Source organism: Chiloscyllium punctatum, chromosome 36, assembly GCF_047496795.1.
Source record: "Chiloscyllium punctatum isolate Juve2018m chromosome 36, sChiPun1.3, whole genome shotgun sequence".
NCBI lineage: Eukaryota > Metazoa > Chordata > Chondrichthyes > Orectolobiformes > Hemiscylliidae > Chiloscyllium > Chiloscyllium punctatum.
The window spans coordinates 36,849,936-36,874,868 of NC_092774.1; the positions used below are offsets into that span (position 1 = coordinate 36,849,936).

The 24,933-nt window shown below is 45.0% G+C and overlaps 2 long non-coding RNA genes across 2 annotated transcripts in view; both read right to left on the bottom strand.

The window, feature by feature from the left end:
* Positions 1-24,933, bottom strand: part of LOC140460408 (uncharacterized) — a 180,089-nt gene that overhangs the window by 24,561 nt on the left and 130,595 nt on the right. The gene's annotated exons all lie outside the window — the stretch shown is intronic.
* On the bottom strand, positions 1,393-20,448 carry LOC140460406 (uncharacterized). Its single transcript, XR_011954071.1, has 3 exons — positions 20,343-20,448; positions 13,182-15,209; positions 1,393-6,568 (listed from the first exon to the last, which is right to left on the bottom strand). It is a non-coding gene; the product is annotated as an uncharacterized lncRNA (long non-coding RNA).

Genomic DNA, 24,933 nt, shown 5'->3' on the forward strand with positions numbered 1-24,933 from the left:
GCAGCCTCATCAACGTCCTGTATAACGATAACATAACATGCCAACATCTATATTCAATTCCCGAACTGATGAAGGCCAGTGTGCTGAAACCTTTCTTCACTGCCTTGTGTATCGATGTAATCAGAGATATATGACCTACTTTAAACTGATCCACAATCCTGCTTCTGGGAGCACAATGACTAATAGGGAAGGCAAAGGGGAGATTGGCCTTTAAATGGAGTATAAAAGTAGGGAGGTGAAAGTGGAGGTTTTGATTGAAAGGGCAGTGAAGATTCAATCAGCTGACAGTGGATCTGAATTTCATGTAGATCGGACCAGGTTCGGACAGAAGGAAACCAGATAAGTTTTTACAACAAACCACAACGATTTCATCATGAGACTCTTAATTCCAGATTTATATTGAATTCAGATTCCACCATCTGCCGTGGCAGGTTTTGAACACAAGTCCCTAGAACATTACCTGGGTGAATAGTCTGGTGACAATAAAGTCGGCCATCGCCTCCCCTGAACACATTGGCTTATTGTGTTCAGAGGTAACAAAGGAGCAAGAGGTTTCAGCAGCTGCTGAGTTGTTGATATTACACAAGGGACCATCAGCACTCTCAGTAATGGCACATACTGAAGTCAGTGTCCTGTATCGGGGGAAGGGCTCGGGAACCAGAAGAAGCAGGAACAGGAATATGCCATTCAGCCCCTTGAGCCTGCTTCTCCATTCAGTAGGATTCTGGGTCATCTGGCATTCCCCACATTCACTTTCCTGCCCTTTTCCTGCAACTGTTCATCCCCGACTCTTCATGAATCTATCGATCCTAGTTTTAAAGTGACATGAAGGCTGTCAACAGAGTTACTTGCGTGGTGGGCGGGGGTGGGGGGGTGGGGGTGGGGGGAACTGGGGCTCAGGTCGAACTTGGGGACTAAAACAATGGCTTCACAATATTTAACGAAGGGAATGTTTATGGTTATCCAATGCTGGAAATTGGGCAGGCATTCCGATGAAATTATTGGTAAATTATGAATGATAGAGGAGTCTGGAGAGAAGTGGTGTTCAGGCACAGTTGGATATCATTAGTATAGATGCCAACACCAGCAGCTCCGGTTAAACAAATCAGAACGGACGACACTAAAAGCAGACCCTCCCAGAGGATAGAGTGTTGCTGGAGGGGGTCAGTACTGTCATTAACCCTGATCAAGGCTGTCTGCAGAGGGACATTCGACGAGGGAATGTTTATCCCTGTCACCGGTACAAAGGATGTCAAATATGACCTTGATAAGAACTGTTTCAGGGGTGGAAACCAGACTCGAGGGCTTTAAACACAGAATTCTGGAAAAGATGGGAATGGCTAATTCAACAATGTTACATCCAAACCAACACATCTATTCGTGCGATAATAATAGAAGTGTTTTGGTTTTTATTTCGAAGATTCTCAGGAACACTTAGTAAGAAGCAACAAAATTAACACAAGAAATACTGTAATTGCTACAATGTGCCTGCTCCCAATAGAGGGCCATCTGGTGATAAATTAACTGTCGACAAGGGGCAATATCGGAAAGGAATTACCCTGTTCATAGATATAAGAGGGGAGACACAGACTGCTTGATACAAACATACAATGGGCGGCAGTAGGTCACTCGGCACTTCGAGCCTGCTGCAACATCCAATAAGATCATGGCTGATCTGAATTCAACCTCAACTCTACATTCCAACACATCCCCGACAATCTTTCATCCCCTTGGTTATCAAGAACCTATCTACCTCTGCCTTAAAGATTTTGAATCCACTGCCTTTTGAAGAAGACACACAACCCACAGAAAGAAAAGAAATCATCCTCATTTTTGTCTTCTACATTTAAAATATGACCCTGTACTTTCAGATATTAAGATAGGGACACAAGCTGCATTCAAATAATACCTGTGAGCAGTTAATTATGTCAAAGTGCTTCACATGAACATAATGAGAATTCCTTTAAAAATCACAAGACCGGAGCACAGATGAGACATGTGACCAAATACTTGGTCAAAGGGACAAGTTTAGGGCAATTTTTTAAACAGGTTCAATTTCCCAAACATCAGAAGACAAAGACGTGAACAACAAACACAAAATATCAAAGAATGGGAAACAACAGTGTAGTCATAATGTCACAGGATGGGTAATCCAGGGAGCATGAGTTCAAATCCCACCACAGCAAGAGGTAAGATGTGAATAATTCAAATCATAAATGGGGAACACAAAGTAAGTCTCAGTATGGTATCGATGGCACTGACGTCAATTGTCATTGAAAACCCATGTACACCAATGTCCTTTCAGGAGGGAAACTGCCATCCTTGCATGGTGTGACTTACATGTGACTCCAGACCGACAGCAATGTGGTTGACTCTTAAACTGCCCTCTGAATTGGCACAAGCAAGACACCTTGCACTTAGGGATGGATAACAAACATCAACCTTGTGAAAGTGTCATAACAGAAATTGCTGGAGAAACTCAGCCAGTCTGGGAACACTGGTGGAGAGAGAGAGAAAGAAACAAAGACAATATCCTGGCTTGAGTCCAGAACAGTTGTGAAGAAGGGTCACAGCACTTGAAATGCTAACTCTGCTTCTCTCTACACATGTGCTGCCAGTCCTATTGAGTTTCTCCGGCATTTGACGCATTTTTGTGTTTCAGATCTCCATCATCTGCAGTTCTTCATTACACTGACTTAGGGAAGCTCAAATCCCATGAAGGTGTCGAGCAGAAGGGCTGGAGATACTCAGCAAGTCTTGCACCAGTTATGGAGATAAAAACAGTTCATACTTGGGGTCATTGAATGATCTTACATCAGGGGCAAACTTTTGGGGAAGCTGCAAGAGTAAAAGGCACTGGTGTAACGTCAACATCTGGGAGAACTCTCTCAGCCATGGGGGTCCGGCTGACTGAGCATTCTGGTCCTGCTTATTACCTGTTAAATTCTCAATTTGTTGTTCTTGTTATATTTCTACATGGTTGACACATTCCTATGTTTTAAAATGGAATTCCAGCAGACAGGAATTTTCCATGTAAGTAATCATACATTAGAGGGTTTGGAACGTGAATGTAACTTTTAAACATAAAGTATTTATTCATGCATGGGGTGTGGCCATCGCTGGCAATGCCAGCATTTATACCCATCCTTAACCACCTGTGGTTGGTTGGAAAAGTGCATGAAGGTGTCTGAGATTGTCTTGATCAGCACAGCAATCTCAAAGATGGGTGTGCTCAGGTAGAAGTACCCTCCACTCCCACAGCCAAGTCTGCATTCACTTCAATTATAGATGCCATCTAAACCTCCCAGGACAAGGACAGCATGGGATGACAATCAGAATAAAGCTTCCTCTACTCTTCAATTGCAAGTGACGCGACCTCAACACTGTCCCCAAGAAACACTGCCAAGACAGAGACTGCATTGGGTTAGATACAGAGTAAAACGTCCTCTACACTTCCCCATTCATACAGTCCCAGGACAATGACAGCAGTGGGTTAAATAAACAGTAGAGCTTCTTCCATTCTGACTGAGATTTAGTCCGTTCTACACCATTCCTCAAGGAAAATTTAGAACTGAGACTATTCTCTGGTACAGAGTTCACACATCCTAATGGGAATGACAGCAACAGAAAATCATGTCGTGACACACAGATAAAACACACACAATGTACAACAAAACTAGACTGTTCTTGGGATCAAAGACATACTCCCTGCAATGATCTGAATGTGAGCTGAACAAATTTCACACTTGAACAATATTCTCTGGGAATGAAATGCCCACCTCACTGCTGTCTATTCAGTTCCTCTGCTCTCGTTCAGGGCTGAGTTGCGGCTGACCACATTATGGCGTGGGGGTCAAGAGGTTAGACAGTTAAGGTCAACTTGGATTGAGGGCATCCTTTGTCATGCCGGTGAGGTGGAGGGTCGCTCATTTACTCAACTTATAATCGGGGACAAGGGGATGTCAGGCTGGGCTTATATCAGTTTGAGTTTAGAAGAAACAGATGATCCGATGGAGCTGTATAACATCTGGAGAGGACTTAATGTAAATGTAATGTCAACTCAATTCTTGCCAGAGACTAGTCTCTCATTTAAGATAGGAGAGTTTTGTTTTTCTCACAAGTGTTCTCGAGTCTTTGAAATTCACTTCTTTAGAGAGCAGCATGTGGTGGTGGCGCGGTGGTTAGCACTGCTCCCTCACGGCTTCAGTGACCTGGATTTAATCCCACCCTCGGGCCGCATGTCTGTGTGGAGTTTGCACATTCTCCCCTTGTGTCTGCGTTGGCTTCCTGGGGTGCTCTGGCCTCCTCTCACGGTCCAAAGGACGTGCAGTTGAGGGTAGATTTACCATGGGAGATGCAGGGTTACAGGGATAGGGGAACGAACTGGGTCTGGGTGGGACGGTCAGTCAATGTTGACTCGATGGGCTGAATGGTCTAATTGCACGCAATTGGCCTATATCAATCAATAGTATGCACTTGCTTTATGGTTATCGACATCAAATTACATGAGTGGTTTTGGTTATTTCATCTCTTATTATCGTATTCAACCAACTACAGCATCTAGAAACTTGCTTAATTACAATATCCAATATCTGCAGAGTACATTTTACTTTGTCACAACCATTATCTTGAACTCTGACGTGTGACCTCTTCATTGCTGTCAAAGCTCTTTATTTGTCTCTACATTGTCATGTTTTTACTTTGTCGAATGTCTTCCTGGCATTTGCAGTTAAGACCCTACATTCTGCCCTCGTCAACATTTCCCCTTACAATTCTCTACTAAGGATTTCATGAAAAACCTCAGAGTGTGGTGAGACTGCGGAACTCACCACCATAGTGAATAGTTGGGGTGGAAGACACAACAACTAAGGGTAAGCAACCCAATACAAATGAATGTCACTGTCTCTAGATTCACAACATAGTGAAATTAAAACGTGCAATGTCCCTCAATTTCTCAACTGTTCCGAACCAGACTTGATGAAGAACAGATCTTGCACATCAACATTATAATTTAAACAAAAACCAACAATGATAAATATAGTAAATTTTCTAGGGCAAAGTTAAAGAAGATAATCTCATTAATAGCAATTATTTAAACCCTTTGATCAAGTCCCCCACCATCTCAGAGACAGAGACTTAAGCGGCAAATTAAGAAAGAATTTTTTTTTAAAACTTACCAATTCAAGCAAACAGTTTCCAACAATGGATTGCCAAGCCTTTGTGCAATCTTTGGACTATGACTGTTTCACAGACACGTAACTGTAAATCTAATTTACAAGTCACTGCTGATTGTGAATACATACCCCAGTATTCAGCCATTTCTTACAGGCTGGGACTCATTCCCAGAAAGAGCCAACAATTCTTTAACTGGACAGTAGAATCTAGAGAGAACAGCTCCTGGTCTCAACGAGCAGCAGTGCCCAATGGAAGCAAAGTTGCAGGGGTGGGGGAGCACGACGGCATAAAACAAAAAAAAACCGACCGACTATCCCACTATAAGCACTGTCAGAATGTGCAGGGGTTGAATCCTCGCAGTGGCCCACAGCAGCTTCACCAGCAGAATCAGATTGTTGGGAGCACTGGTGCGCCCGCTGGCGCTTCTGCAATGAGCAGAATGATGAGAACCTCCGGTTCCACTCAGGGCAGGTGAACGGCCTCTCCCCGGTATGGCCCCACCTGTGCCTCAGCAGTTGGGAGGAATTGCTGAAGGACTTCCCTATGGCCACAGGAAGGGCCTCTCCCCCGTATGGATCCGAAGGTGGGATGCCTGGGTAAAGCCCTTCCCGCACTTTAGGCAGGAGAACGGGCTCTCCTCGGTGTGGATCCACTGTTGCCTCAGCAGGGCAGAGGTATCGTTGAAGGCTTTCCCGTACTTGGAACAGCTGAAGGGCTTCTCTAATATGTGGACCCGGCGGTGGGTCAGTAGGACGGAGGAAATAGCTGAAGGCCTTCCCGCATTCGGGGCAGGAGAATAGCCTCTCGCCTGTGTGGACCCCCTGGTGCCTCTGCAGTGCAGAGGAACTGCTGAAGGTCTTCCCGCACTCAGGGCAGGAGAACAGTCTCTCCCCGGTGTTACTGCGCCCATGAGTCTCCAGGTCAGATGGGAAACGGAAGCCTTTCCCACAGTCGCCACATTTTCATGGTTTCTCCACGGGACGGGATTCCTTGGGTTTCTTCATGACCGAAGCTTCAGCTGCACACAAACGCATGTACAGCACCTCCCTGCCGTGAATTCCTCTTCCCAGTCTGTATAACTTTTACTGGTTCCACAATCAGAGTGCTGCAACAGTCGGGTCTCTCTTCCAGTCTCACTGATGCTGAAAACGTACTGAAAGAGGAACCAAAAAGCTTGATTCCTTCTCACAGAATCATAGTCGAAAATTGTTATAGTCCCGATGGATTCAGTGACTGCCAGACATTGACGTGAAATTGAGGATTGCAAATGCTGGAGAGTCAGAGTCAAAGCACAGCAGATCAGGCAGCATCTGAGGAGCAGCAGAGTCAATGTTTCAGGCAAAGCTCTTCATCTATTGATATTGAAAAGTCCGTCTTCAGATCTTCAAATAATCTGTAAAATGAGATTACAAAAGTCATTGCTGTCAGTCCAGGTTAGAAATTCCAAACAAGCAATTCTCCTTTCCGCAGAACATTCTTTTCTTTTTCCACAAAATTGAAAGCACCATCCCACCCCCTCTCACCCCTCTATTCTCACTCCGCTCAAACTAATCCTCCCGACGGTACTGATTCAGGATCTTACAGAGACAGAAAAATGAAAACATCAAGATAGACACCTCTGAATTTTGGATGCCTCCACCTGAAAGTTAGTATCTTTCACGATATGAAGGAGTGAGTAAGTCTGATTTTGGGGAGCAAAAAAAGTGTCAATTCAGGATGAACCTTCAATGCAGCTTCTTGAGATACAACCAGACACGAAATGGTTAACATCTGGGGAGGTGGAAGTTGGGCGATGGAGGAAATGAGATATCAAGGCATTGGCACCGACACCAGACAGAAACTGAACACACAGGCGTGGCAAACATTACGGGTAAGCCAGAGTCACAGAGATACACAGCACAGAAACAGGTCCTTCTGTCCAACTCATCCGTGCCGACCAGATAGCCTAAATTAATCTCGTCTCATTTACCAGCACTTGGCCCATATCCCTCTGAACTCTTCCTATTCATATACCCATCCAGATGCCTTTTAAATATTATAATTGGACTTACATCCACCACTTCCTCTGGCAGATCATTCCTTACACTTGCCTCCCTCACCCCAAACATATTATCCTCCTGTTCTGGACTTCTCCCATCTCAGGGAAATGATCTTGTCTATTTATCCTATCCATGCCTCTCATAATTCTATAAACGTCTGTAAGATCACCCCTCACCCTCTGGTATACCGGGGAAAACAGCTGAAGCAATGCGTTTACTTTTAACTTCACACTCACGGAACCTTACTCCCGTGTAAAACATTGTTTCCCTCCCCCACACTGTTCATGGGAAAAACCAAGAGTGCTGAGACTCTGGAGTTGGGGGAATGCCACGTAGAATTCCTGCAATGTGGAAACAGGCCATTCAGCCTTAGAAGTCCACACCGACCATCCAAAGCGTAAACTATGTAGACACTTTCCCCTATCCCATTCCACTACACTGACTGCACATTTAGTATGGCCACTTCTCCCGAAACTGCACATCATTAGATTTTGGGAGGAAACCAGAGCACCCGGAGGAAACCCAGCAGACACGGCAGGGAGAATGTGCAAACTCCACACAGACAGTCGCCCCAAGGCTGGAATCGAAAGCAGATCCCTGGCGCTGTAAGGCAGCAGTGCGAACCACTGATCCATCGGGCTGCCCATGTGTGCGGAAAGAGGTGGGGGCTGGGAACTTTGTTAATTGTACCACACAGTGGATTGTTGAGTAAGGTTAAATCTCACGGGATCCAGGGAGAGCTAACCAACTGGGTACAAAATTTAGAAGCGCATTGTTGGAGATGCTGGAATCCTTCCTGAAAACAACAGGAAGTGGACAGTGGGTCAGGCAGCGCTGTGCTACTCTATGCCTGGACAATGTGAATGTGGAGATGATGTTTCCACTAGTAGAAGGGTTCAGTATGCCAAGTCATTGAGGGCATTTAAGACAGAGATAGGTTCTTGATTAATAAGGGGTCAAGGGTTATGAGGAGAGGGCAGCAGAATGGGATGGAGAAACATATCATCCATGATCGACTGGTGGAGCAGACTCGATGGGCCAAATGGCCTCATCCTGCTCCTGTGTATAATGGTCTTAAAGCTGGGCAGATAACTTAAGGGGTTCTCACAAACTATTTCAGAATCGCGAAGAGGAGTTGTTGGAATCGAAACTTTAACTCTGCTTTCTCTCCACAGATGCTTCCAGTCCTGCTGAGTTTTTCCTGTGTTCTCAGTTTTTGTTTCAGATTTCCAGCATCCACAGTTCGATGTCTTATTTATCAAATTCATTTCTTGCCCTTCCCAAGTGTCTGGAACTTCATCTCCCTGATCTAGAAACTGTTCACTTACCCTAGAAATGACCACTACCTCCTTATTAGAGTAGATCCCTTTGTTGCAAAATGATTGTAAAATTCTGTGAACAAATTTATTGCATTCGTAATTAGTTACACCAAGGACTCTCAATATCTCAGGCCAGAACACAGCTAGATTGTTTCAGACAGTACATTGATGTGATTTGATGCAATTCCCTATTCCCAACTTTACCAGCGTGTTGCTGGGAATGGAGGGTTTGAATTAAGAAGAAGCTGGGACATTTCTCCAATGGAGCCGAGGAAGTTGACAGATAACTTTAGAGATTTTTTAATTCAGGTGTCATTTCCAGGAGGCTCAGAATATTTTATTGCTCCGGAAGGTGTAAAAATGGGTTAAAGCTTCAGCAGAAATCGAGCAGAGCTGAGAACATACAACATTTATTTCTGTGGGAAGAGGGAGATCAGAGGACAGAGAAATCAGTACCTGAAATCCGAGCTGACACCAGACTACCATGCTATCAGTGCTTTGATTAGCAGTGCCCACCCTCTACCGTTACTGAGCTCCTCACTCGACTTGAATGCCACGTATCCCTTCGATATTCCTAATCCAATCCTTGTCATTCTGAAGCCACATCTCTGTAAGGAGTCTCAGATCACAATTATTCTCTTCAATGTGTGCTGTCAATTAATTCGCTTTTGTTACAATGCAGCACACATTCACATACTGAGATTTTAGTTTTATTTTTTGTGATGGTTAGAATCCAGTTTTGATTGCTAGTACATTTATTCTCCTTGTCCCTTTCTATCATTCTCTGGTATTTGGTTTCCAAATCACGACATTGCTCACTGGCCTGGATTTGGATTGGCTATGCGAAATTGCCCAGTGTCCAGGGATGTGCAGGTTAGGTGGGTTAGCCATGGGAAACGCAGGGTTATAGTTTCAAAGTAATAGAGGGAGTAGGCCATTTGGACCATTGACTCTGCTCCACCATTCATTAAAATCATGGTGGATCGATCAATCGACTCAGCTCCTCCAAATTGCATTATCCCAACTACCCTGAATTCGCTTACCACGCAGACAACCCATCCAACAGTGTCTTAATGAAGCTGCCTCTACTGCTTCCTTGAGCACAGAATTCCATTAATTGAGCATTAACCACATTGGTCCTGCCCTGAGTTGCCTCATCAAAATGCAACAGCTCACATTTGTCTCAATTAATCTCGATCCACTACTCCTTGGCCGATCGGCTCATCTGATCAATTATAATTTATATTAAACTTTCTTTCCTACCTTATTCCCTAAAAGCTGAAAATCTCCATCCAAAACTCTCACCCTCCATTCTCACTTTGTTGAATATAATCACGGATGTCCTCATCCTGAAGGGTTTGGTTCATGCTGATTAACAGGCCCACATTCAAGGGAGATCTAACTGAAACGTACAGAACATTGAACGGCTTGGACAGAGTGGACATTGGGAAGATGTTTTCATTGGGAGGAGAGACTAATACCCTGGGCATAGCCTTAGCATAAAGGGAGAATGGAGATTAGGAGAAATTTCTTTAGCCAGAGAGTGGTGAATCTATGGAATTCATTGTCACAGAAAACTGTGGCGGCCAGGTCACTGAGTATGTTTCACATTGAGATAGAGATGTACAGCACAGAAACAGACTGTTTGGTCCAACTTGTCCATGCCGACCAACTATCCAAACCCAATCTTGTCCCACCTGACAGCACACGGCCCCATATCCCTCCAAACCCTTCCTATTCATACACCTACCCAAATGCCTTTTAAATGTTGCATTCGTACTAGCCTTCAACACTTCCTCTGGCAGTTCATTCAATAAACGTACCATCCTCTGCGTGAAAAAGTTGCCCCTTAGATCTCTTTTGTATCTTTCCCTTCTAACGCGAAACCCATTCCCTCTGGTTCTGGACTCCCCCTCTCCACGGTAAAGACTTTGTCTATTTATCCTATCCATGCCCCTCATGATTTTATACAGGTACAGTTACGACGTTTAAAAGACATTTGGATAAGTACATGAATACGAAAGTTTCGAAGGTTTATGGGCCAAACACTGTTAGGTGCGACGAGTTTAGTTTGAGAACATACTCAGCATGGACTAGTTGGATGAAGGGTCTGTTGAGTGCTGTCTGACTCTGTGACTGACCTGTACTGGTCTTAAAACCATTTTCTTACCTCCCCCCATAAGCATCCACTGCTTTGTTGTTCAAAACTCAGATGAACTTAGCCTTGAATATGTTCAATGACCCCACTTCTGAACTCAATTCCTCTTCGTAATATATCACTTGCCTTGCTCATTGCCTGCTGCATCTGCCCGACAACTGGCATTGACTGGTGTGGAGGGACTCTGAGACCCCTTTGTACATCCATACATCATTCCTGATGAAGGGCTTGTGCCCAAAACATCCCCTGTCCTGCTCCTCAGATGCTGCCTGACCTGTTGTGCTTTTCCAGTGCCACATTTTTCGACTTTCACCTCTCGTCCTCACTTTCTCCACATTCCAATGTATCACCATTTAAACAATGCACTGCTTTTTTTTTAAACAGCAAAGGCTATAATTTCACATTGCGGCACTGCACTTTCCATGTGTTTATCAATTGAAACACAGACCTGGACCAACTTCAGGAAGAGGCAAAAGACTGAGTTCTGAACAAAAACCGTAGCACACTCAAAACGTCGGCTCTGTTTACCTTTCCACAGATGCTGCTCGACCCGTTGGCTTTCTGCAGTATTCGCTGTGTTTGTTCGACACAAATGCTGCTTTCCATTAAAGAACTTCAATTCCTGTCCTCTGGTAACTGACCCGAGTCAGTGGCAATAGGTTGTTCTGATCATTAACCTGCCCATTCCCACCACGTCTTCTCCCATCATTGCCAACAGCCCCTGGAAATCTCAAGTTAACCTTCTTTGCTCAAAAGAGAACATTCCCAAACTTGGGAATGTCTCCACAAAATGGAAATTGCTCATCCCTGGACATGATGCAAATGTTACAATGGGGAAGAGGTTTTGGCAAAATATTGTCAGTTAGCAGGTGGAAAAGTGTTCAGGAAGTAAAACACAAATCCCAGTCTCCAGCTTTGTGAATCTTTAGAAACTCTTTGGGAAGTGGAATTAGAGGAGAATGAAGGATGAACTGACGGACTGAGCAAAGATAGTCCACACACCGTCCCCTTGTTTAAGAGGCTGATTGACTCTGATGTTCTCGGGACATGAACTGACCCGAGACATTGAAAGAATTCTCTGCACATCAGGAATTCAAACCCATTCTCGGCTCGGGACCAATGAGAAAATTCGGGAAGAGGCAAAACACTGAAAGGCTCGGAGGGCGATGGCCCCGGTGTAGGAGAGCTCGTTCCTCGTGACATGGATGTGCCTGCAGATGTGGGATCAGGCTGTCCCCATGTCTCCATAATGAATGTCCAAGGCTTTATTATGGAAAGTAAAACTGATAGAAGACAATGGTAATTTTTGGCTCGGCTGGTTGAATTATGAATTGAAGAGTAGATTCCTCAAAGACACTGTGCGGGCAGGTCTCGGGCCTGTCTCTGTGGCTCAATTGGTCAGCGCGTTCGGCTGTTAACCGAAAGGTTGGTGGTTCGAGACCACCCAGGGGCGGTGTGTTTCTTGTTCTCGCTTCAACCGCTTTCTTGACTGCAAAACTGCACGTTTTTAATGGTTTCAGGAAAATGTTTCCCAAACGGAAATCTTTTCCACTGAGGCAGTACAAAGGGGTTTCTGAATTGATTGAATTTCTAACGTAAAGGACTGCGGATGCTGAGAATCCGAAACAGAAAGCGAAACTGCTGGAAAAACTCAGCAGGTTTGGCTGCACCTGGATGAGGAAAAAAAAAGAGTTCTAAAATATTGTCTCTAATTCTCTTTCCACAGATGCTGCCTGACCTGCTGAGTTGCTCCTGCAATTTCTGTTTTTGCTTTTAACTGAACGTCCATTTCATCTTTCGGGCTGAAACACCCAGATTCGCCATTTGCAGATATTTAACCCTTTCAAAACCTGTGAAGCGATTGGATTCAAACAAACTCAGCAATGATTTACTCTTTCTCAGCTCCACAGGCAGAGAGACCTGGGAAATGAAGCTGTCAGTGTGGTTCTGTATTGGTGGGCCGAGTGGTGAATGCGATGGACATGAAATCCATTGCGGTTCCCCACGCAGGGGTGAACCCTGCCGACTGCAGTTGAGAAACGACATCAAAAGAAAAGGGAGATTGCTCCACGGTTTTTTTAAAATGCAAATCAGTGGAGGAGTTGAAATATTTCAATCACATTGGGACTGGTCGGGAATCCGTAGCCCACTGCTTGTCAGGGTAGAACAAGCAGATACCCACAGAGCTGCTATTGAGGCTATGAGCCAAGAGTTTGGAAGTGAGACTAGAACAGTGAGGGACGTGAAGTCGTGATCGAAGTTAAGCAGGCACCTGAGGACAAAGGTGTTTTATTTGCCAGTGAAAGATACTGCTTCACAAAGTTGGGACTATGGAAGGGAAGCAATGGCGGTGATTATCTTTGGCTGTTCCTCTTGTGAATGTTCCCATTGCTGCGCATGTCCGTGTTAACGTCAGAACTCTGCAACATGGCGGTGTCAGGTCCGCACAGGGCCGGGGGCGCAATGGATGACGCATCTGACTCCACCTACCTGTTTGAAATGCAGCTCACAGCTTCTTCATTCACCCCAATTAATCTTTCTCATTTTCCTGAAGCCGGCATACGGTTTGAATTCCTGATCTGCAGGAACGAGACTCTTTTCACTGTCTCGCGTCAGTAAATGTCACTGAGAACATCTGAGTCAACTCACAGCGCTGTCAGAGGAGAGGAAGGTGAAATAGTCCCACACGCTGCTCATGGGCACATTTCACTTTCCCCAACTCACCGTCCCAACCACTGCGGCTCCTGGGAGTGGAAAGGGAACAAATGCCAAAACCCAGTCTCAGCTTTGTAAATCTTCAGGAATTAAGAAAACTGTTCATCCCTTCGAGTCTTCCATCCTGGGCAGACAGCGTTGATTTTAAATGGCTGTCCAGTCAGTGCCGATTCGTTTTGGCGAAAATAAAATCTTCTCCACAGTATGGATCCACTGGTGAGCCAGCAGGTTGGAGGAGCTGGTAAAGCCCTTCCCGCACACTGGGCAGAGGAATGGTTTCGGAATGGCAGCCGGTGACGAGCGGTGTCCCGCAGGGTTCAGTGTTGGGTCCACAGCTGTTTGCATTATATATTAATGATCTGGATGAAGGGACTGGGGGCATTCTAGCGAAGTTTGCAGATGATATGAAGTTATGTAGACATGCAGGTAGTACTGAGGAAGTGGGGAGGCTACAGAAGGATCTAGACAGTTTGGGAGAGTGGTCCAGGAAATGGCTGATGGAATTCAACGTGAACAAATGTGAGGTCTTGCACTTTGGCAAAAAGAATAAAAGCATAGACTACTTTCCAAACGGTGAGAAAATGTGTAAAGCCAAAGTACAAAGGGATCTGGGAGTGCTAGTCGAGGATTCTCTAAAGGTCAACATGCAGGTTGAGTCCTTGATAAAGAAAGCGAATGCAATGTTGTCATTTATCTCAAGAGGGTTGGAATATAAAAGCACCGTTGTGCTACTGAGACTTTATAAAACTCTGGTTCGGCCCCATTTGGAGTACTGTGTCCAGTTTTGGTCCCCACACCTCAGCAAGGATTTCCTGGCACTGGAACGTGTCCAGCGGAGATTCACACAGACGATCCCTGGAATGGTTGGTCTAACATATGAGGAACGGCTGAGGATCCTGGGATTGTATTCATTGGAGTTTAGAAGATTAAGGGGAGACTTAATAGAGACGTACAAGATAATACATGGCTTAGAAAGGGTGGACGCTAGGAAATTATTTCCGTTAAGTGAGGAGACTAGGACCCGTGGACACAGCCTTAAAATTAGAGGGGGTCAATTCAGAACAGAAATGCGGAGACATTTCTTCAGCCAGCGAGTGGTGGGCCTGTGGAATTCATTGCCGCAGAGTGCAGTGGAGGCCGGGACGCTAAATGTCTTCAAGGCAGAGATTGATAATTCCTCGAGACAACAAGAATCTAAGGGCTACGGGGAGAATGGCGGGTAAGTGGAGTTGAAATGCCCATCAGCCATGATTGAATGGTGGAGTGGATCGATGGGCCAAATGGCCTTAATTCCACTCCTATGTCTTATGATCTCTCCCCAGTGTGACTGCGCCGATGAGTCTCCTGGGCAGACGGGAAACTGAAACATTTCCCACAGTCGCCACACTTCCACAGTTTCTCCATGGGGCAGGATTCCTCGGGTTTGTCCATGGCTGAAGCTTCAGCCGCACACAAACGTGTGTACAGCCCCTCCCCGGTGTGAATTCCTCTTTCCAGGCCGTATAACTGTTTCTGGCTCCACACTCAGTGCACTGCAACAGTAGGGTCTCTCATCCAGTCCCACTGATGCTGAAAACGTTATGAAACAGGAACCAAAAAGCATTGCTCCATCTCACAGAAACAGAGTTGAAAATCTTTGCTGTCCCGATGGATTGAGTGACTGTCAGACAATAATGACTGCAGATGCTGGAGATCAGAGTCAAAAAGTTTAGTATTGGAAAAACACAGCAGGTCAGGCAGCATACGAGGAGCAGGAGAGTCAAGCATAAGCTGTTGATTTTGAAACTTCCGTCTTCAGATAGTCTGTAAAAAGAGATTACAAAAGTCATCATTGTCAATCCGGTGGGAGGTGGGGTCGGAATGAGACAACAAGGTATTGACACCGACACCAGAAAGAAACTGAACATAGAGACGTGGCAAACGTTCGTGGCAAGCCAGAGTCAGAGAGAGACACAGCACAGAAACAGGCCATTTGGTCCAACTCATCCATGTCGACCAGATATCCAAAATTAATCTCGCTCCATTTGCCAGCATTTGGCCAATAACCCTCTAAACCCCTCCTATTCATATACCTATCCAGGTGCCTTTTAAATGTCATAATTGTACCAGCACTCACCACTTCCTCTAACAGCTTTGTACACACACCACCTTCTGCATGAAAACTTGCCCCTTAGGTCCGTTTCTAACAAATTGCTATCCATCTAAACCCGTGGCACTATAGCAATCCCAGTCGATGTTTGAAAAGTTAAAATCCCTAACAATAACCATCCTATTACTCTGACAGGTAACTCAAATCTCCATACAAATTTGTTTCTCAATTTCCCACTGACCATGAGGGTGTCTACAACATAATCCCAATAAGGCGATCATCCCTTCCTTATTTCTCAGTTCCAACTAAATAACCTTCCTGGATGTATTCCTAGGAATATCCTCCTTAAGTCCAACAGGAATACTATCCCTTATCAAAAACACCACTCCCTCTCATCTCTTGCCTCCCTTTCTATCCTTCCTGTAGCATTTGTATCCTGAAACATTAAGCTTCCAGTCCTGCCCATCCCTGAGCCACGTTTCTGTAATTGCTATGATACCATATCCCATCTTCCTAATTATGCCCTGAGTTCAACTGCCTTCCCTGTTAGGCCTGTTGCAATGAAGTAAATGCAGTTTAATTTGTTAGTCCTACCTTGCTCTCTGCTTTGTCCCTTCCTGACCTGACTGTTTGACTCACTCCCTTTCCCAACTGTACCAGTCTCATGTTGATCTCTTTCCTCACTATTTCCCTGGGTACCTCCCCACGCACCCACCTTGCTAGTTTAATTCCTCCCGAGCAGCTCTTCCAAATTTCCCTGCCAGTATATTAGCTCTCTTCCAACATTCAGGTGCAATCTATCCTTCTTGTACATGTCACATCTACTCCAAAAGAGATTCCAATGATCCAAAAATGTGAACCCTTCTCCCATGCACCAGCTCCTCAGTCATGTATTCATCTGCTCTATCCTCTCTATTCCAACCCTCACTCGCTCATAGCACTGGCAATAATCCAGATTTTTCTTGACTCTAGGACCTCTTTTTTAAAATTTGTGCCTAACTTTCCACACTTTCCCTTCAGAATCGCATCCTTTTCCCTTCCTATGTCATTGGTTCCAATGTGTACAATGACCTCCAAAAAGTCCCTCTCCCTTTTGAGAACATTCGGCACCCTCTCGGAGACATCCTTGATCCTGGCCACCAGGGAGGCGACACACCATTCTGATTTTTCGCTTCTAACCACAAAAGCATCAGTTTGGACCTCTGACTAGAGAGCCCTTTATCACAATTGATCACTTGGAACCCGACGTACCCCTCATTGCATGAGAGCATGTCTCGAGACCAGAAACTTGGCTGTTTGTGCTACATTCCCTGAGAGACCATCATCCCCTACATTTTCCAAAACAGCAGACTTGTTTGAAATGGGGACAGCCACAGAAGACTCCTGCACTACCTGCCTACCCCTCCTCCCTTTCCTGGAGTTCACCCATCTCCCTGACTGTAGCTGCGGCTTTTTTCCCTTCCTATCATTGCCAAACCATCATACCCCCAGGTCTTGTAAATTCCTCATTACCTCGAACTGTCGCTGCAATTTATCCATGCGATCCAATAGGATTTGCAAGCAAACACACTTACTGCAGACATAATCATCAGTAACATGATACTCTCCCTAATCTCCCACATCTGACAGGAAGAGCATATCACTCTCATAAAGGCCACCTCTGCTCCTTCACAATCTACAGACCCAGAAAATAGCACCATCTTTTTGCTCTAAAAAGTGCTCTGGGCTAACACAGTACTTGTGGTTTATATTTTTTAAATTTAATCAAGAGACAGATGTCAGTAAAACATATAATCAAGAAAGAATCCACTCCATTCACAACTGCAGACTTACAGCTAAGTTACACGTTAAAGACTATACACTTCTCTGTTCCTGTTCCGTGAGCTCCCCCACACAGGTTCCTCCATGGTCAGCTGTGAATTTTGCTGTTCATTAACCTTTCCCAGATGCACTGCAATGTCCAGTAACTGTGCAGATTCACTGCAATGTAAATTTCTTTTTCTCTCTCCCTCATTTTGGACTTCTATCCATGCCCCTTATAAACCTCTATAAGGTCATCTCTCAGCTTCCTACGCTCCAGGGAAAACAGCTGCAGTCTTTTCAGCCTCTCCCTATAATTGAAACCCTCCAACTCTGGCAACAGCCTTGTAAATCATTTCCAAACTCTTTTAAAGTTTCACAACATCTTTCTTACATAGGGGACCAGAACTGAATGCAGTATTCCAAAAGTGGCCTAACTAATGTCATGTACAGCCATAACATGACTCCCAACTCCCGTATTGAATGCTCTGCTCAATAAAGGCAAGCGCCACCAAACGCTTTCTTCACTACCGTGTCTACCTGTGACTCCACTTTCACAGAACTACAAATCTGCACTCCATGGTCTCTTGATGCAGGAACACTCCCCACGGCCTTACCATTAAGTGTGTAAATCCTGCCTTGATGTGCCTTCCCAAAATGCAACACCTCACATTTATCTAAATGAAACTTTATCTGCCTCCTCGGCCCATCAGCCCATCCATTCAATTCTAATTTAGATTGAACTTTCTTTTCCTCTCTTATTTCCTAAACGCTGAACATCTCCATCCCCACATTCTCCCTCCATTCTCACTTTGCTGAATCTAATCCATGCTGTACATCATCCTGAAGGGTCTGGTTTATGCTGATTTACAGCCCACGCTTGGGGGATCTAATTGAAACATACAGAATACTGATTGGCCTGGACAGGGTGGATGTTGGGGAGATGTCTCCATTGGTAGGAGAGACTAGGTCCCAAGGGCACAGCCTTAGAGTAAAGGGAAGACCTTTTAGAACGCAGATAAAGAGGAAACCTTTGTAGCCAGACAGTGCGAAACCGATGGAATTCATTGCCACAGAGACTGTGTTGGGCAAGTCAGAGTATATTCAAGACACAGATAAATAGGTTCTTGTGTATCAAGGATATTGAGGGTTGCGGGGAGAAAGCAAGAGAATGGGATTGAGAAACTTGTCAGCCATGATTGAATGGTGGAGCAGACCTGATTGGCTGAATGGCCTAATTTCTGCTCCTCGGTCTTATGGTCTCTTGCTGTCCTGGACATAGTGAGAGAGAACTGGGAGCAGGAGTAGGCCATTTGGTCTTTCAAGCCTGCACCAACATTGAACAGATCTGCACCAACATTGAACTGGATATGAATATACCTACATCTTGGTGGATAGGCTGGGACCTTTTTCACTGGAGCATAGGAGGTTGAGAGGTGATCTTATCAAGCTTTATAAAGTCATGAGGGGTATAGATGAGGTGAATGATGGGTTTCCTTTCCTTCGAGTGGGGGTTTCAAGGTTAGGGAGCAAATTTTGAAGGTGAGTGGAGAAAGATTTTAAAAAGACAGGAGGAACACCTTTGTTTTCCCATAGAGAATGGTTCGTATGTGGAATGAATGTCCAGAGGAAGCGGGGATGCAGGTACAGTTACAACATTTAAAAGACATTTGGATAAGGACATGAATGGGAAAGGTTTGGAGGTGTTATGGACTAGGCCAGACCACTCAAAACATTCTTAAGCAGGCAGCGCAGACCATAACTTTGCGATTTGTTTCAGTAAGTGCACAGTGAAAATTACCTGAAGTTAGCTAGGTTGACTACCAGGATTTAAAACAGATAAATGTATTCACAAGAATGCAGAATGAAACACAAAGAACAGAATATAGAATACTCACAGAACTCAGTCTATCTAAACTAGACTTAATTATGCTGTTCCAAATGTACACAACAGTCCCAATAAACAAACCCCTTAAATATACAGTAAAACTGAAACGGAGGCTGACAGGTCGAAATTAGAAGGGCAGAACGAGAGTGAGTTTGACAACCTTTCTCCACAGTCCACTGCTGAACTCACTCAAACAAGGCCTCAGCTTTCACGACAGATCACTCGTCTTTCATTATGCAGGTCACTTCGAAACCATAAAAGCTTGCGCCTAAAGTCTCATCTGTTGACATGTAAACAAAAAAGCCGACCAATACCCTTTTCATTTCTGTACTAAACCATCCATTTTGGAGTCCGTGGCTGTTTTACCACCCCTCTGAAAAAAAACCAAGGACACGGTGTCCTTGAGAAGAAGGACCAGCTTTTAGAAAAAGGATCAGCTTCATGACAGAGGGATATGGGCCAAACACTGGCAGATGGGATTAGTTTAGTTTGCGAACATAGCATGGACTAGTTGGACTGAAGGGTCTATTTCTGTGCTGTATGATTCTGTAATGGTCTCAAAACCATTTTCTTGCCTTCCCTATAACCATCCACTTCTTTGTTGTTCAAAAGTCAAAAGACCTCAGCCTTGAATATATTCAATGACCACCCCCCCACCCCCATTTCAGGAAGTCAACCCCATTTTTGAACTCAATTCCTATTGCCTTGCTGACTGCTTGCTGCACCTGTCTGACAACTGGTGCAGAAGGACGCTGAGGTCCCTTTGTACATCCACACATCATTCCTGATGAAGGGTTCATGCCCAAAACATCGACACTCTGCTCCTCGGATGCTGCCTGACCTACAGTGTTTTTCAAGCACCACACTTGACTCTGATCTCCAGCATCTGCAGTCCTCACTTTCTCCACATGCCAATATATTATCATTTCAACCATGCACCTCCTTTCTGCCTTTTTTTAAAGCACTAGGCTTTAACTTTACATTGTGGTACTGCATTTGCTGTGCGTTTGCCATTGAGACACAGACGTGGACCAACTTTTCCAGAGTCTGTCGCCTCCCTGGATTCACTCCCTTTCCCTTCAGTTCGTGCAAGTCAGCTACTGAATCCCAGAACGAAAAAGAAATGAAAAAGTGGGTGAGAAAAAAAAGAGTGCCGTACCCACAGATGTTGGACAAAGTTGCAGTCTGGGGTGAAGCTCAACCTTCATTCAAAGAGAGAGAGAGGAACAACAGCAGCTTGAGAAACTCACAGCCCAACTTCCGCATTCAGACAAAGAGGCTGTTCTGAATGGCAGGAGGACCAGGCTCCTTCCGGTCCTCCGGGTCTCACCATTGGTCCTTCAGAAGGAAGTCAAGCGCCGTTTCCGCGGACAGTGACGAGCATGCTCAGTGCTTTTGATGACACCGCAGTACATGCGCAGTTGTCGCTGACACCGAGAAGCATGCGCACTATGCTCTGTGGAGGTGCTGGCGTTCCTGACAGATTTTAAGCGTCCAAATGTCAATAGCAGAAAAAAAGCTGCAGCCACAATTTTATTTTTCCCTGTGGCTCGACATTTTATTCCTTTTGAATTTCGTTCGGCTTTGTATGTCTTTTCCCCAGGGTAGAGGAAGTCCAAATCTAGACGGCATAGGTTAAGGGTGAGAGGGGAAAGATTTAAAACGGTCCTAAGGGGTAACTTTCATGTAGAGTGTGGTGTGTGTATGGAATGAGCTGCTCAGAGGAAGTGGTGGAGGCTGGTACAATTACAACATTTGAAAGGCATCGGGGTCTATGGGGTCTATGGGTATCTGAATAGGAAGGTGTGAGAGAGATATGGGCGAAATGCTGTCAAATGGGTCACTAGATCAATTTAGGATATCTGGAGGGGATGGGCGAGTTGGTCTGAAGGATCTGTTTCTGTGCTGTATGACTCGATGCGTCTATTTCAATGCAAGTTTCAGAAACATGACTGCAGCTTTTTTAAAAATAAATTAATATGCTTTTAGATGTTAACAATGTTTCTGAATATATCATTTTAGCTGTTCTTAATTTTAAAGATCAGCCATTTCTTGCGCACCCCTGTCTTCCAGGTAGAGTCATCACTATAGATTCTCTCTCTTTCCTGAGAAAGAGATACAGCAATCAAAGAGGGCACGAGAAAGTATGGTAGAAGGGAGGGAGAATGGACAGGGGAGTGGGGGTAGAGAGAGGGAGAAAATGACAGGGGACAGAGGGTGGGGTGCAGAAAATGAGGAGAAGAGAGTGAAGAAGGCTGAGCACAGAGAATTGGTGGGTGCAGAGTGTGGGGAGAGAGAGTGGACAGGGACCAAATGGTTGGGGGACTAACAGCACAAATCCCACCTTCCTCAGGACTGGTGTCAGTGTTTCGTGAATTGGAACCCACTCCACCCACAGCAGACCTGAGGCAATTGTTTCTCAATAGATGCTTGGCAAATGCAGTAGAATCATATAATCCCGCTAGGCCATTTGGCCCATAAAATTCAGACTGACCTTCCAAACAGTATCCCATCCAGACCCACCCGTTTTTCCTGCAGTTCCCCATGGTTAACCGACCCTCAGTTGCACATATGTGGACACTTTAGCACGGCCGATCCACCCTGAACTGCACCCAGACAGAAGGGTGAGAACGTGTTAAAGTCCACACAGACAGCTGCTCAAGAGTGGAACTGAACCCAGGTCCCTGCGATTGTGAGTCAGTGGTACAAACCACTGAGCCACTGTGCCGCGCAGAGCTTTCATGTTCTGCTTTGTCCTAGTAGTTTCTAACTTCTCATGTACCCTCAGCAGAGGCTCTCTCCTCCTGACATTGTTGGACCATACCCACTGCAACCTCCCTTTCCCACTTCTCCAGCCCTGAGCACATCGGTTCCTGAATCCTGGCACCAAACAGACACCAATGCCATCTGTGCTCCTGCTGACAACTGCAGAGAACGGAGACCATCCCTGTCACTGTTCTGTCCCTTACCACCACCTCCCCCTCCCCAATGTTGTTTTTACTCCCACTGCCCAACCAGTTAGCTCCTACCACCTGCAGCCCTCTATCAGATCCCCTTTACCTGCCAGACCTGCACTTATATCCTCCTGACCCTGTCCACTGATGCAAACAAAAGGCTCTCTCCAGAAGGGAATGACCATCTCCCAGAATAAGGTGCCTGGTTAACTTTCCCACTTTACCCTCAACATGTCTGCAGCCTGGCTTCCAGCTCCATCTCTCTGAACGAATGTCCTCCATGATGTGTTTGCCCTGGATCACAGCATCCAGAGCCTCCCACCTTCTGCAAATTGAAAGACAAGCCCACCCTGCCCTCTCCAATGTGTGTTGTATAACTGATAGCCAAGTATGGAACCCATGAGGATGGCCTCAACAGGGACCTTGGTTTCATGTCACACTACAAGTGACCCCACTCACACAGACTTGTACCCCATTACTCACACACGTTACCAAGCATGGTCGAAAGCAAACACATGCTCTTATGCACAAACACACACGCTCTCATGCATGCACACACATCTGTTTATGGGGTGAAATTGCAATTGCAGAATTTTATTTGCAGATACATTATATTTTGCTCAAAAAGCACACAATCCATGTGACATGTTATAAATCCCTACTTTGGAAACAGAACCAATCTGACTCAAGATTGGTTTGCAGACAGACTCTAACATGAGTGAATCAGATGGTTTTCTTTCCCGAGAAATGATTTCATCATTAGATTCTGAACTCCAGATTTCTGACTGAATTCCAATTCCGCCATCTGCTGTGGTGGGATTGAAACCCAGGAGTCCCGAGGAGTCCCCAGAACTGGTTTGATAGTCCAGTCGATAATGGTACTCAGCCCTTGTTCCTTTAATCACCTTGTGATGGCACATGAACTCACTGGTGCCTCCGCAGGTGGGAGGAGGGGGTGATGCCCTTCCCGCACTGACAGCAGGTGAGCATGCTGTGCCTGGTGTGGACCCGCTAGTGCATCTGCAGGCTGGAAGAATTGATGAATCCCTTCCTGTGCCTGGAGCAGGTGATCAGCCATTCCCTGTTGTGGACTCGCTGGTGAACTTCTAAAATCTCAAAACATATAATCAAGAAAGAACCCACTCTATTCACTACTGCAGACTTATGGCAAGGTTTCACGTTAAAAACTATGCAGTAATCTGTTCCTGTGCTGTGAGCTCTCCTACACATGTTCCTCCAAGATCAGCTGTGAATTTTGTTGTTTGTTAATTTTTCCAAGATGTCCAGAGATACATGATTTCAAACAGCAAAGGCAGTTACTATGCAGATTCACTGCTGTATCTGTTCGTAGTATACGTTTCTTTCTCTCTCTCTCTCTCTCCCTTACAGACCATGTGCTTGCTGCCTTTGGCTGTCTTTCTCCATTTTGAAATTGCTGTTGTCTTGATATTTTTTACTCTAAAGTTCCAAAACAATGCATCAACATATAAAACATTAATTGCTGCTCCTGGAATTCAAGGAAATCGCCTCCAACACTGAAAATACCTCAAAACAGGAGCAGCTCTTACAGCCACAAATTTTCCAGTCCTCCATCTTGGATTAGTTCTTGGTAAACCTTCCCATCTCCCAGGTTACAGTTATTCAAATAATTTGCTTTTCTATTTTTGCTAGAAAAGTGGATAACCTCACGTTTATCCACACTAACTGCATCTGACATACATTTGCCCACTCACTCAGACTGTCCAAATAACATTGTATCCTCCTCACAGCTCACCCTTCCACCCAGCTTCGTGTCATCTGCAATTTGTGACATATTCCAATTAGTTCCCTCATCTAAATCATTGAGACATACTGTGAATACCTGGGGTCCTAGTCCCAATCCCTGCAGTTATAAAACATCAATCTGACTGACTATACAAAATAGCAGATGTTAGCTTGACGTTCACAACTGACGAAGACCTGATAAGCAATTATGAACCACTGAATTACTAAATCACAGAAGCAGGCCATTCAGCCCATCGTGTCCATGCATCTCTCTAAATGAGCTTTCTGATGTTGTGCCATTTTCCTGACGTTTCCTTGGAAAATGGTAAATTGCTTGTCATCAAATAATTTTTCAATGCTCTTACCTGAAGCTGCTTCAACCACTGTTCCTGCGATGTCTTCCAGATCTATTTACTCACTGTGTGAAATTTCTTTCTCACATCACATTTTCTTCCTTGTAATGGATTTGAAATCTGCATTCTTATTCTCAATGTTCTTACCATGGTGAAGAGTTTTTCACTGTCTTTTCTGGGTATGATTTTTCTCATAATTTTCAAAGCTTCTTTTAAATCTTACTTCAGAGAGCAGTCCATGAGGCCAAGCCTCATCAACAACACAGAAACAACTGAGCATCTAAAGGGACGGCCCCTCAGTCATCACTGTGAGCCCCATAGCAACCATTGTTACCTGGGCGGGCATGCATTCCAAACCTGGTCTCTCAACATCACTAGTGTTGTCCCACAGTTTGGAAAACTATGATTCTCGCTACGACTATAAAAATGGAATTTTTTTTAAAGCGGTTGTTGCTGAGAAGTTTAATCCTTTCTGTCCAGTAGGAAGTCAATGATGTGTTTGAATTTGAATGACTCAGTGATTCCCTTCCCACATGTGGAGCAAGTGGATCACCACTCCCTGTGTGCCTGTGGGGATTACATTCCAGGTCAAACTGGGAATTGGATCTCTTCCTACAGCCTGAACATACCTCTGGTAACACTCCAGGGGGACTGTGCTTGTGTGGCACAGGTCAGATCA